This window comes from Triticum urartu, chromosome 1A (genome assembly GCF_056163025.1).
Source record: "Triticum urartu cultivar PI428250 chromosome 1A, HENAU_Tu73, whole genome shotgun sequence".
In the NCBI taxonomy this organism is placed as follows: Eukaryota; Viridiplantae; Streptophyta; class Magnoliopsida; order Poales; family Poaceae; genus Triticum; species Triticum urartu.
The window spans coordinates 423,969,231-423,983,156 of NC_141873.1; the positions used below are offsets into that span (position 1 = coordinate 423,969,231).

The following is a 13,926-nucleotide window of genomic DNA, read 5'->3' on the forward strand; positions in this document are numbered from 1 at the left end:
TCAAAATATACACGTATCCAGTTTGTGACTTAGAGTCATCCAGATTTGTGTCGAAGCTAGCATCAACGTAACCCTTTACGATGAGCTCTTCATCACCTCCATAAACGAGAAACATATCGTTAGTCCTTTTCAGGTACTTTAGGATATTCTTGACCGCTGTCCATTGTTCCATGCCGGGATTACTTTGGTACCTTCCCACCAAACTTACGGTAAGGTTTACATCAGGTCTGGTACACAGCATGGCATACATAATAGACCCTATGGCCGAGGCATAGGGGATGACACTCATCTTTTCTCTATCTTCTGTCGTGGTCGGGCATTGAGCCGTGCTCAATCTCACACCTTGCAATATAGGCAAGAACCCCTTCTTGGACTGGTCCGTATTAAACTTCTTCAACATCTTGTTAAGGTACGTCCTTTGTGAAAGACCAATGAGGCGTCTCGATCTATCTCTATAGATCTTGATGCCTAATATGTAAGCAGCTTCTCCAAGGTCCTTCATTGAAAAACACTTATTCAAGTAGGACTTTATGCTTTCCACGAGTTCTGTATCATTTCCCATCAATAGTATGTCATCCACATATAATATGAGAAATGCTACAGAGCTCCCACTCACTTTATTTTAAACACAGGCTTCTCCATAAATCTGCGTAAACCCAAACGCTTTGATTATCTCATCAAAACGGATGTTCCAACTCTGAGATGCTTGCACCAGCCCATAGATCTAGGGTTGGAGCTTGCATACCTTTTCAGCGTTATTACGATCGACAAAACCTTCCAGCTGCATCATATACAATTCTTCCTTAAGGAAACCATTAAGGAATGTCATTTTGACGTCCATTTGCCATATCTCATAATCATAGAATGCGACAATTGCTAACATGATTCGGACAGACTTCAGCTTCGCTACGGGTGAGAAGGTCTCATCGTAGTCAACCCCTTGAACTTTTCGATAGCCCTTAGCGACAAGCCGAGCCTTATAGATGGCTACATTACCATCTGCATCTGTCTTCTTCTTAAAGATCCATTTATTTTCTATGGCTCACCGATCATTGGGCAAGTCAGTCAAAGTCCATACTTCGTTTTCATACAGGGATCCTATCTCGGATTTCATGGCTTCAAGCCATTTGTTGGAATCATGGCCCGCCATAGCTTCTTCATAGTTTGAAGCTTCACCATTGTCTAACAACATGATTTCCAGGAAAGGGTTGCCGTACCACTCTGGTGCAGAATGTGTCCTTCTGGACCTACAAAGTTCCGTAGCAACTTGATCTGAAGTTTCATGATCATCATCATTAACTTCCTCTCTAGTCGGTGCAGGCACCACAGAAACATTTTCTTGAGCTGCGCTACTCTCCGGTTCAAGAGGCAATACTTCATCAAGTTCTACTTTACTCCCACTTACTTCTTTCGAGAGAAACTCTTTCTTTATAAAGGATCCATTTTCTTGGCAACAAAGATCTTGACTTCAGATCTGAGGTAGGAGGTATACCCAATAGTTTCCTTAGGGTATCCTATGAAGACGCATTTTTCCGATTTGGGTTCGAGCTTTTCAGGTTGAAGTTTCTTGACATAAGCATCACATCCCCAAACTTTCAGAAACGACACCTTAGGTTTCTTCCCAAACCACAATTCATACAGTGTCGTCTCAATGGATTTCGACGGAGCCCTATTTAAAGTCAATGCGACAGTCTCTATAGCATAACCCCAAAATGATAATGGTAGATCGGTAAGAGACATCATAGATCGCACCATATCCAATAGAGTGCGATTACGACATTTGGACACACCATTACGCTGAGGTGTTCCAGGCGGCGTGAGTTGTGAAACAATTCCACATTTCCTTAAGTGTGTTCCAAATTCGTGACTCAAATATTCCCCTCCACTATCTCATCGTAAGAACTTTATTTTCCTGTCACGTTGATTCTCAATCTCACTCTGAAATTCCTTGAACTTTTCAAAGGTCTCAGACTTGTGTTTCATCAAGTAGACATACCCGTATCTACTTAAGTCATCAGTGAGGGTGAGGACATAACGATAACCAGCACGAGCCTCAACACCCATTGGACCGCACACATCAGTATGTATGATTTCCAATAACTTGGTTGCTCGCTCCATTGTTCCGGAGAATGGAGTCTAGGTCATTTTTCCCATGAGGCATGGTTCGCACGTGTCAAATTATTCATAATCAAGAGACTCCAAAAGTCCATCTGCATGGAGTTTCTTCATGCGTTTGACACCAATGTGACCAAGGCGGCAGTGCCACAAGTATGTGGGACAATCATTATCAACCTTACATATTTTGGCATTCACACTATGAATATGTGTAACATCATGCTCGAGATTAAATAAAAGTAAACCATTAACCAGCGGGGCATGACCATAAAACATGTCTCTCATATAAATAGAACAACCATTATTCTCATATTTAAATGAGTAGCCATATCACGTTAAATGAGATCTAGATACAATGTTCATGCTCAAAGCTGGTACTAAATAACAATTATTGAGGTTTAAAACTAATCCCGTAGGTAAATGTAGAGGTAGCGTGCCAACGGCGATCACATCGACCTTGGAACCATTCCCGACGCGCATCGTCACCTCGTCCTTCGCCAGTCTCCGCTTATTCCGCAGCTCCTATTTTGAGTTACAAATATGAGAAACTGCACTGGTATCAAATACCCAGGAGCTACTACGAGCGTTGGTTAGGTACACATCAATAACATGTATATCACATATACCTTTTTTTGACCTGGAAGACTTTAGGGCTTACACCCCACAACATTTTATTGAAAGAAGAAAGATAACAAGTACAAAGTTCCTCAAGAGGAGGAACAAAGAAAAGAAAAAGCTATACTAGAAAGGCTAAAGAAGACTAAGAGAAGAAAGGAAAAAACACTACAATGTACAACTAGGAGAGGAAGAGGGTGCAAAAGATGGCCCTCAAGGAGGCAGGAAATCAATCCATTTTAGCAGAGCCTCCTTGTACTTGGTCTTGATTCGGTGTGAAAGAAGAGTAATGTCATGAATAAAACCATTTCTCAACTGCCTAAAAGTTGGGTTGACATGCCTAAAGCCCTGTCATTCCTAACTTTCCAAATATTCCACCATGCAAGGAAAACCACCTCTGAGAAAAAGGGCTTTTGAAACTCCTTCCTTGCATGTAATGCAATTTGCACCATATCATTGCTATCCATCCAGGAAACTTGCAGATAGTTCCAGATTCTCATACTGAAGTTACATTGGAAGAACATATGGTTCCTATCCTCAAGTACTCCAGTCGGGCATAAGACACAACCAGGTCCATCATCAATTCTCCAATAGCATCGTTGGATCATATCCTTGGTGTTAACTCTGTTTATAATGACCAGCCAGGAAAACATTTTAATTGATATGGTACAACAGCTTTTCCAAACCCAGCTAAGAATAGGATTGGCAAGAACACGCTGATGGACAAAGTCATAGTACTTTTTGGCCGAGTATTCCGCCTTCTTCCCGTGCCTCCAAGCCCAGATATCATTACAATCAGTGTTGAATGAAGTCTCAGATAACAAGCTAGATAGCTGATTGAACTCCCTAAAAGCCATTTGAGACAAAGGTAAAGAAAACATTTGTTGCAAATTTCCTGCCTATACCACTTCCATGACAGAAAGTTTCTTCTGCAGGCAAAAAGAAAAAAAAGCCTTGGAAACCTTTCTTGTAGAGGAATGCAAGACTAGCCAATCTCCCAATGATGAGACCAAAACAGAACAGAATCCCCCTTTCCAACAGTGACAGAAGTAACAACCCAAAACTTGTCCATTAATTTGCAAATGTCCCTCCAGCAAAATGATCCACAAAGAATAGTGTCATGAGGAGTTCTCTGAAAGTAATATGACTCCCACACCAAACTAACCCATGGCACATCTACTTTGTTATAGAATTTATTGAGGTATTTAAGGAGCAACACATCATTCTGCAGTCCCAAATTCAGAATTCCAAGCCCCCCTTTCATCTTACGCCTGCAGACAAGGGGCCAAGCAGCCAAAGAGTGTCCCTTCTCCTGGCCATATTTCCTCCAGAGGCACTGTCTTTGAATCCTTTCTCACTTCTTTAGAATGCCTGTGGTAGGGATAGACTGCAAAGGAAGAATATAGGGAGTGAAGATATCACTGAATTTACCAGCTGCAACCTACTGCCTTGTGGTAAAAACCATGAACTAGCAGTTAGCCTTCTTTCCATGCAGTCCACCAAAGGTAGAAAATCAACAATTTTGGGTCGAGTGGTTCCAACAGGAAGTCCCAAATAAGTGAAGGGCATAGAACCAAGCTGGCACCCAAACTGAGCAGCAAGTGCAGAGGCAATAGAAGCTTCCACATTGACTGGGTACATTGAAGACTTATGGAAGTTGATTCGTAGTCCAGTTGCCAAGGAAAACGAGTTGAGCACTAACTTGAGGACCTCCAGCTGAGTTGAGTCAGCATTTACAAACAGCAAGGAAATCATCATCATATTGTACAACTAGATAATCAGGATCATGTGTTGGCAATGGCAAGGTAAGCAGGCCCCTACATAAAAGATCGTTGATCATGGTTTGTAGAAGATCAGCAGCAATCAAAAAAAGCAAAGGAGAGATAGGATCTCCTTGCTTGACACCACATTTGCACTTGAAATGATTTCCAGGCACACCATTTAACAGGATAGAGGAGGTTGCAGAAGATAATAGCTGTTGAACCCATTTAATCCATTTGCTATCAAAACCTTTTGCTACAAGGATTTTAAAAACTGCCTCATGGTGAATAGAGTCAAAAGCTTTTTCAAAGTCAAGCTTGAGCAATATGATTGGCTTCTCTTGGAATGATTGCATTGATGAATATACTCAAACGTCCAAGCAATACAGTCCTGAATTGTTCTTGATTTAATGAAGCCATAATGATTTTATGAACACAATTGGTGATTTCCTCCTGAAACCTGTTAGCTGCCAGTTTAGTCAGAAACTTCAGTCCCTAACTTGTTAAAGAGATTGGCCTAAAATCTCCAACACCCTCATGTGTTTTCTTATTTGGGATTAAAGTAATGGAAGCTTCATTGAGGTTTTCCAAAAGAGCAGTTCCAGCATGAAACTCATTTACCAAAAGAATAAAATTAGTGGAAATGATTGACCAGCATCTCTTCATGAACAGACCATTAAAACCATCCGGCCCTGGTGCTTTATCAATGGGCATTTCTTTTATGACCTTTTCAATCTCTTGCAGCTGAAAAGGTTGTGTGAGCACCTCAAGACCTTGCACTCTTGGGATGAGTGAGAGTATTTCATTACCCAACAATATTGGTTTGACAGTTCCCATTCTTCCCTTGAAAGCAACCAAAAACTCCTTAGCTATTTCCCCATGATCTGAAGAAACTGTTCCATCAGGCAGTTGAAGACTAGCAATAGAATTCTTCCTATACCTCTCTGTTGCCATGGCCTGGAAGAATTTTGAATTTTCCTCTCCCACCTTGATATATCTGATAGTACACCTTTTCTTCCAGTATAAAAACTGCAAATGTAAAAGGTGTTCATGATGTATCTTAGATATCTTCCTGAACTTGTGTTCAGGTATGGATAGGGGCCTCCAGTCCTCCAAATCATCCAGCCATAGAATTACCCAATTGCACTTTTCAATTAAAGATTTAATGTGTGAGAGCCCCTTCTGCCATTTCTTGAGTGGAAACCTCAAGGATTTCAATTTGTCCATAATAACTACAGATATATGAGTCTTATGTGAAGGTTTGTTCCAAACTTCCCTCACACAGTCCATGAAGCCAGGTTGATGCACCCAATATTTTTCAAATCTAAAGATATGTGCTTTAGGAATTGTGGTGCAGATAGAAATTACACAAGGAACATGATCAGACGCAGTTCTAGCAAGAGGTGTAACTTGTGTCATAGGATATTGAGTTATCCAACTTGCAGAAGTAAAAAACTAGTCCAATTGCTCGAGGAGTGGGACATCCTGCATGTTGACCAGGTAAACCTTCTACCTTTTAAAGGAAGTTCCAGCAGTCCTAAATGGCCAATGATCTCATTTAAGATAAAAATATCATTAACATCCCCTCCCGGAAGATTACGATTGTCCATGGACCTGATAAAATTAAAATCTCCCAGTAACAACCATTTTTGTTCCGGTTCCACTTGAAGGTTATACAACCAGTTAACAAACTCATCCCTCAATACACCCTGACAAGGCCCATATACATTGACTAAAAACCACTGGTCATTATTATGCACAGAATTGAAAGTGATGATCATACCAAAAGGCTTTACTTCCACTAGTGCACCCTTAAAAACATATGAACGCCATACTGTTAGAATACCACCCGAGGCTCCTCTCGTGGGTGATTCAATGAACTGATCAAAAACCATAGGATAAATGCTCTTAATTAATGAACAAGGGCAATATGACAACTTAGTTTCTTGCAAACAAGCAACCGCACACTGACTTTCAGAACTTTTCTCTCTAACAGAGCGCTTCATGTTTCAGAATTTAGACCACGAACATTCCAACAAAGCACCTTCCAATTACGCATAGACCTTTGATTCATGAGATAAGCAAAAGCAAAGTATCAACAACTGCATGACATACAATGTCATACATCCCACAGCATAAGAAACAAAATGCATCCAGTTCAGACCGCGCAGCATAAAGTTTAGAATGACATAGACGACAGTGAATTTAAAAGGCTCGCTACACATAGCTAAAGTTTTAAACTACAACATTTAAACACCAGTGGAGGAGGAGGAGTCCTTGGGATTAGCCGTAAGCTTCTCCTTGAATAGCAGGTTGGGGTCAATCTCCAGCTCCGCTCCAATTGCTTTTAGCACGTTGAGAGGCGTGGGCGGAGGGGCATCTTCAGACTTGCCAGCATCACCTGCGTCGTCAGGGGTGGGCTGGGCCTTCGCTTGTATGGGCTTGGACCGATGACGCCTTTTGGTTGGCTGGAGGGACAGCTACTCAAAAGTCATTGATTTGAACCCATCCAGTTTTGCCACGCTTCTTGTACATCGCCGTACAGAAGTATCCACTAAAGGGGCCACAATCTTCCTTCTTCTTGTCTGTTTCTTGTCATTGGCCTGCACAGAAGATAAAACCACAGAAGAGGAGTTCTCCTCCATGCTTCCAGCCACAACATCTTCAGGGTGCATCTCTCCAGTCCCAGCAAAATCAGACACTGCATTATCATTAACATTGAGAACCTCATCAGAAGGACTTCTAGAAAGAGCTCTGGCAACTGGTCGTTTGGCCACCATAGGCTTCCTGAGTGTAAGATTACTGGGCAAGCGGAGCACCAAAGAAGACATCCTCTAAGAATCATCAAAAGTAATTGTCCACGTGCGCTTGGAGTATGTCACAGTACCAAGTGGCTTGAAGAAGATAGGACAAGGCACCTCCTTGACAGCAAATTCAGGTAACAGATTTTCAAAAGATCTCTTCCAGATCATCTCTGGAGGAAGAGGTGGCCCAGCCACAATCCTTGCCATGCCAATGAATATCTGGTGCTGCTGAACGGCGAGAGGTTGATAAGGAACATTTTCCAAAGGATTTTCCTCAACAACATGATGCACGTTGTTCTGCATTTGCTAACCCGGCTTCAATTGATTTTGCTACTCAAACTGAATATCAACTTGCTGTTCCACAGACCCAGAGCCCTCCGGCTGATCAATGACAATAGAAACCTGATCCTGCTCATGCACAACATTTCCCCACCCAGCAGGTTGTGGTGGCTGTTGATGTTCATCTTCATTGTCCCCCCAGACTACATTTCCCCATCCAGCACCTCCTATGTTATTTCCCTGAGGCAATGGAGGTGCTATAGGCGCATCATTCCACCCCAGCATCGGATATGGTGGAAGAACAAACATCAAATTATCTTGTAGCAGATTTCCAGGCAAAGTGTGCGGATTTCCATCCAGCGGCATTGGATCTTCATCGTTTGGCATCTGATCAGCAAAATCAGCGCCCAACACATAGCAAGCAGCAGTCCACGAGACCTGAGCTCCTCCCCATTCTGCATAATCTCCAAAGACCACATCACGTGGTACCAATGGTGTGTCAGGAAAACTTGCCTCCACTAGAGTCCGAACCAAATATGGATCCTCACTATCCCATGAATGAAATTTCCCAAAGGTGCCCACCGCCTGTGATATGAACTCCGTATTGCGGTAATTTAGAGGAATACCAATGAACATGATCCAACCCTTGCGAAACCCATGATTCCCCTTAAAATTCTCTCCCTCCTCATGTTTCATAAAGCTAACAAAACGATCATTTCCCAGAGGAAAAGGAGCATGCTGAATCAATGTATATCTGACAGATGGATCCCTGACTTGGAATAACCCTACCCCGTGAAACCAAGGCTGAGCGGAGCAAACTAGAGTACCTCTGTACTGAAGAAACTGAACAATCTCATCCCTGACAGGCCCAAGTGGTCCCTCGGAGCAGGCATGACCTTGGCGACCATGTAATCCTCATGGCCGCGAGGAGGACGAGTCGCAGGCGTGATGAAGGTGCGAGAAAGCCGCCTTTCCCCACCATCGATGATGTGGTGGCCTGCCGGCACGAAACACTACGGGTCAAGCTCATAATTCACCATAGCCGGCCGCTTCTGGGAGGGGATGGGGTTTTCTTTGGGAAGAGGAGGAGGGGATTGGTGCAATGTGGGCGACGATGATGGGACTGGGCCAGCTATCCCAATAACTCCGGCACCATTCCCCTGACCGGCAGGGTTTTCCGATATACTCGCGCTTTGTTGCAGAGAAATTTGTCGCCAAGCCAGTCCATTGGTGCGTGCGAAATCATTACAATCTCTGCTAAAGTGACCCGTGCGTGAGCAAGCCGGGCAGACCGACCGCATTCCACAAGAGACTACTAGGTGGCCCCTGAGATTACAGAGGGTACAAGTTAAAACCCGGTCCACCATGTCATTGACCATGGCATCAAACTACTGTGCTGCTTCTTGTGAGGTGGGTATTTCCTGTGGAGGGGATGGTGGGCTTGGGCCAGTAGATGTTTCCAACATTTCAGAAATTGGGGTATTCTGCGGCGAGGCGGGCCCATTAGCCAAAAGACCAGAGATTGGCCCAACAGATAACTGTGGAGAAATTGGGTTGGAACGATGTCCGTCCGAAGAGGATGGGCTAGATCCCAAGCTATCCTTTTGAACTGGAGAAATTCCCACTTCCGCAAAATGTGCAGAAAGATTACCAAAAACCACGGGTCGCGGATCCACATTACCAAATCAAGTGTGGATGACCTGGCCAACCAGTGCAACTCCGGCAATGGTTGAACAGTACAAAACACGATAGGCGGCCGTGCCACCGTCCAATGCAAGTCAAGGGGGGGCGCTTGTCTAATAACAACACGCTCATGAGCCGAAAGATTATAACCCCCATCCATAATAATATCAATGCAATTTTGAGAAGCAAGATATCTATAACCTTTGTAGGAGGAATACTGTTCAAACGTGGCAAAAGACAATTTCTTGCGAACTGTGGTAGCTAAGTTGAGAGAGGATCTAACTGGAGGCTTGTGCATGGCCAAAAGACCCAAAGAAGATCTACATTTAGTAGGACTAATCAAAATCCACTCAGCATCACATTCCTTACGCCAGATCTTAAGTTCCCGAACCCAATTAGGTCCTCCATTGCCCCAAAGATTGAAATAGCATTTGAACAGATCGCAAGCAAATGAACGCAGATCAACAATAATAAAACTAACTTGCTTGCATGAGACTTGGAAAGAGAAAACCTTGTCTTTGACGTGAAGAACTCGTAGATCCATTTGCCGATCCACCAATTGCAGACTCCAAATCTGCCGCCACAGACTCCTCCGACAAACGGAAAGCATGACGGCTAAAGGACACAATCAATGTGAAAGCCCTCCTTCGTCCCATTGGATGTATCGTTTGACCAGTGGATCTAAAACCTCCTCAGAAAAAGCCATACCCTTGGAGAAATCCAAGCCAAGGGTAGATCCACCAGACGAACCCATAGAAGATGGGTATTGCCTTGATCTTGAAGAGACGCCGGAGAGGATGATCGGAAGGGATCCAATGATTAGTGGAGGATGATGGAGATCACCGGTGGTGAGGTCAGAGACGTGGTGGGTGGTGGGAGATCCATGTTTTGGCCCCGTCAAGCAAATAAATCACATATACCTTTGGTATTGCCAGCCTTCTTATCCGCTAAGTATTTGGGTTAGTTCCGCTTCCAGTGACTGTTTCCCTTGCAATAAAAGCACTCAGTCTTAGGCTTGGGTCCATGCTTTGGCTTCTTCCCGACAACTGGCTTACTGGGCGCGGCAACTCCCTTGCCTTCCTTCTTGAAGTTCTTCTTACCCTTGCCTTTCTTGAACTTAGTGGTTTTATTCACCGTCAACACTTGATGTTCCTTTTTGATCTCCACCTCTGCTGATTTCAGCATTGAATATACCTCAGGAATGGCCTTTTCCATCCCCTGCATATTGAAGTTCATCACAAAGCTCTTGTAGCTAGGTGGAAGCGACTGAAGGATTCTGTCAACGACCGCATCATCCGGGAGATTAACTCCCAGCTGAGATAAGCGGTTGTGCAAACCAGACATTTTGAGTATGTGCTCGCTGACAGAACTATTCTCCTCCATCTTACAACTATAGAACTTGTCGGAGACTTCATATCTCTCGACCCGGACATGAGCTTGGAAAACCATTTTCAGCTCTTGGAACATCTCATATGCTCCGTGCTGCTCAAAACACTTTTGGAGCCCCGGTTCTAAGCTGTAAAGCATGCCGCACTAAACCAGGGAGTAATCATCACTACGCGACTGCCAGGCGTTCATAATGTCTTGATTTGCTGGAAAACAGGTGAATCACCTAGCGGTGCTTCAAGGACATATGCTTTCTTGGCAGCTATGAGGATAATCCTCAGGTTACGGACCCAGTCCGTGTAGTTTCTACCATCGTCTTTCAGCTTGGTTTTCTCTACGAACGCGTTGGAGTTGAGGGAAACATTAGCGTGGGCCATTTGATCTACAAGACATATTGCAAAGTTTTATACTATGTTCATGATAATTAAGTTCATATAATCAAATTATTTAATGAACTCCCACTCAGATAGACATCCCTCTAGTCCCCTAACTGATACATGATCCGAATCAACTAGGTCGTGTCCGATCATCACATGAGATGGACTAGTAATCATCGGCGAACATATTCATGTTGATCGTATCTTCTACACGACTCATGTTCGACCTTTCGGTCTTCCGTGTTCCGAGGCCATGTTTGTACATGCTAGGCTCGTCAAGTCAACCTAAGTGTATTGCGTGTGTAAATCTAGCTTACACCCGTTGTATGCGAATGTTAGAACCAATCACACCCGATCATCATGTGGTGCTTTGGAACAACGGACCTTAGCAACGGTGCACAGTTAGGGGAAACACAATTCTTGATATTTTAATGAGGGATCATCTTATTTATGCTACCGTCGTTCTAAGAAAATAAGATGTAAAAACATGATAAACATTACATGCAATCAAATAGTGACATGATATGGCAAATATCATTTTGCTCCTTTCGATCTCCATCTTCGGGGCGCCATGATCATCATCGTCACCGGCATGACACCATGATCTCCATCATCATGATCTCCATCATCGTGTCTTCATGAAGTTGTCTCGCCAACTATTACTTCTACTACTATAGCTAACGGTTAGCAATAAAGTAAAGTAATTACATGGTGTTTTCATTGACACATAGGTCATACAATAAATTAAGACAACTCCTATGGCTCCTGCCAGTTGTCATACTCATCGACATGCAAGTCGTGATTCCTATTACAAGAACATGATCAATCTCATACATCACATATATCATTCATCACATCCTTTTGGCCATATCACATCACACGGCATATGCTGCAAGAATAAGTTAGATGTCCTCTAATTGTTGTTGCAAATTTTTACGTGGCTGCTATAGGTTTCTAGCAAGAACGTTGCTTACCTACACCAAAACCACAACATGATATGACAATTTCTATTTACCCTTCAAAAGGACCCTTTTCATCGAATCCGATCTGACTAAAGTGGGAGAGACAGCCACCCGCTAGCCACCTTATGCAACTAGTGCATGTCAGTCGGTGGAACCTGTCTCACGTAAGTGTACGTGTAAGGTCGGTCCGGGCCGCTTCATTCCACGATGTCGTCGAATCAAGATAATACTAGTAATGGCAAGTAAACTGACAAAATTGACGCCCACAACAACTTCTGTTCTACTCGTGCATAGAAACTACGCATAGACCTAGCTCATGATGCCAATGTTGGGGATCGTAGCAGAAATTTTAAATTTTCTACGCATCACCAAGATCAATCTATGAAGTCATCTAGCAACGAGAGAGAACGGGGTTGATGGAGTCGTACTCATCGTGATCCAAATCACCTATGATCCTAGCACCGAACGGACGGCACCTCCGCGTTCAACACACGTACGGAGCAGATACGTCTCCTCCTTCTTGATCCATCAAGGGGGGACGAGAAGTTGATGGAGAACCAGCAGCATGACGGCGTGGTGGTGGAAGCAGCGGGATTCCAGCAGGGCTTCGCCAAGCGCTACTGGAGGAGGAAGAGGTGTCACGGGAGGGAGAGGGAGGCGCCAGGTCTTAGGGTGCGGCTGCCCTCCCTCCCCTCCACTATATATAGGGGCTAGGGGGGCGCATGCCCCCTTGGAGATCCCATCTAGAGAGGGGTGACGGACCCTCGGGGGACAACGGCCCCCTAGGTTTTCCAGCCCTAGGTGCCTTGGGCCCTTGGGTGGGGCGCACCAGCCCACCAGGGGCTGGTTCCCACGCCACTTCCACCCATGGGGCCCTCCGGGATAGGTGGCCCCACCCGGTGGACCCTCGGGATCCTTCCGGTGGTCCCAGTACAATACCTGTGACCCCCGAAACTCTCCCGGTGGCCGAAACTGGACCTCCTATATAAAAATCTTTACCTCCGGACCATTCGGGAACTCCTCGTGACGTCCGGGATCTCATCCGGGACTCCGAACAACTTTTGGTTAACAGCATACTAATATCTCTACAACTCTAGCGTCACCGAACCTTAAGTGTGTAGACCCTACGGGTTCGGGAGACATGTAGACATGACCAAGACAACTCTCCGGTCAATAACCAACAGCCGGATCTGGATACCCATGTTGGCTCCCACATGCTCCACGATAATCTCATCGGATGAACCACGATGTCGAGGATTCAATCAATCCCGTATACAATTCCCTTTGTCTATCGGTACGATACTTGCCCGATATTCGGTCGTCGGTATACCGATACCTTGTTTAATCTCGTTACGACAAGTCTCTTTACACGTTCCCGTAACACATCATCCCGTGAACAACTCATTGATCACATTGAACTCATTATGATGATGTCCTACCGAGTGGGCCCAGAGATACCTCTCCGTCAGACGGAGTGACAAATCCCAGTCTCGATTCGTGCCAACCCAACAAATACTTTTGAGGATACCCGTAGTGTACCTTTATAGCCACCCAATTACGTTGTGACGTTTGGCACACCCAAAGTAACCTTACGATATCCGGGAGTTGCACAATCTCGTTGTCTAAGGAAAGGATACTCGACATTAGAAAAGCTTTAGCAGACGAACTACACGATCTTGTGCTATGCTTATGATTGGGTCTTGTTCATCACATCATTATCCTAATGATGTGATCCCGTTATCAATGACATCCTATGTCCATTTTTAGGAAACTATAACCATCTATTCATCAACGAGCTAGTCAACTAGAGGCTCACTAGGGACAAGTTGTATTCTATGTATTCACACATGTATCATGATTTCCGGATAACACAATTATAGCATGAACAATAGAAAATTATCATGAACAAGGAAATATAATAATAACCATTTTATTATTACCTCTA

General features: G+C 44.1%; 1 pseudogene; it reads right to left on the reverse strand.

Annotated features, from left to right (window-relative positions):
- Positions 1-6,739: 6,739 nt before the first annotated feature.
- LOC147991517 (uncharacterized) lies at positions 6,740-7,960 on the reverse strand (annotated as a pseudogene).
- Between the last annotated feature and the right edge of the window lie 5,966 nt (positions 7,961-13,926).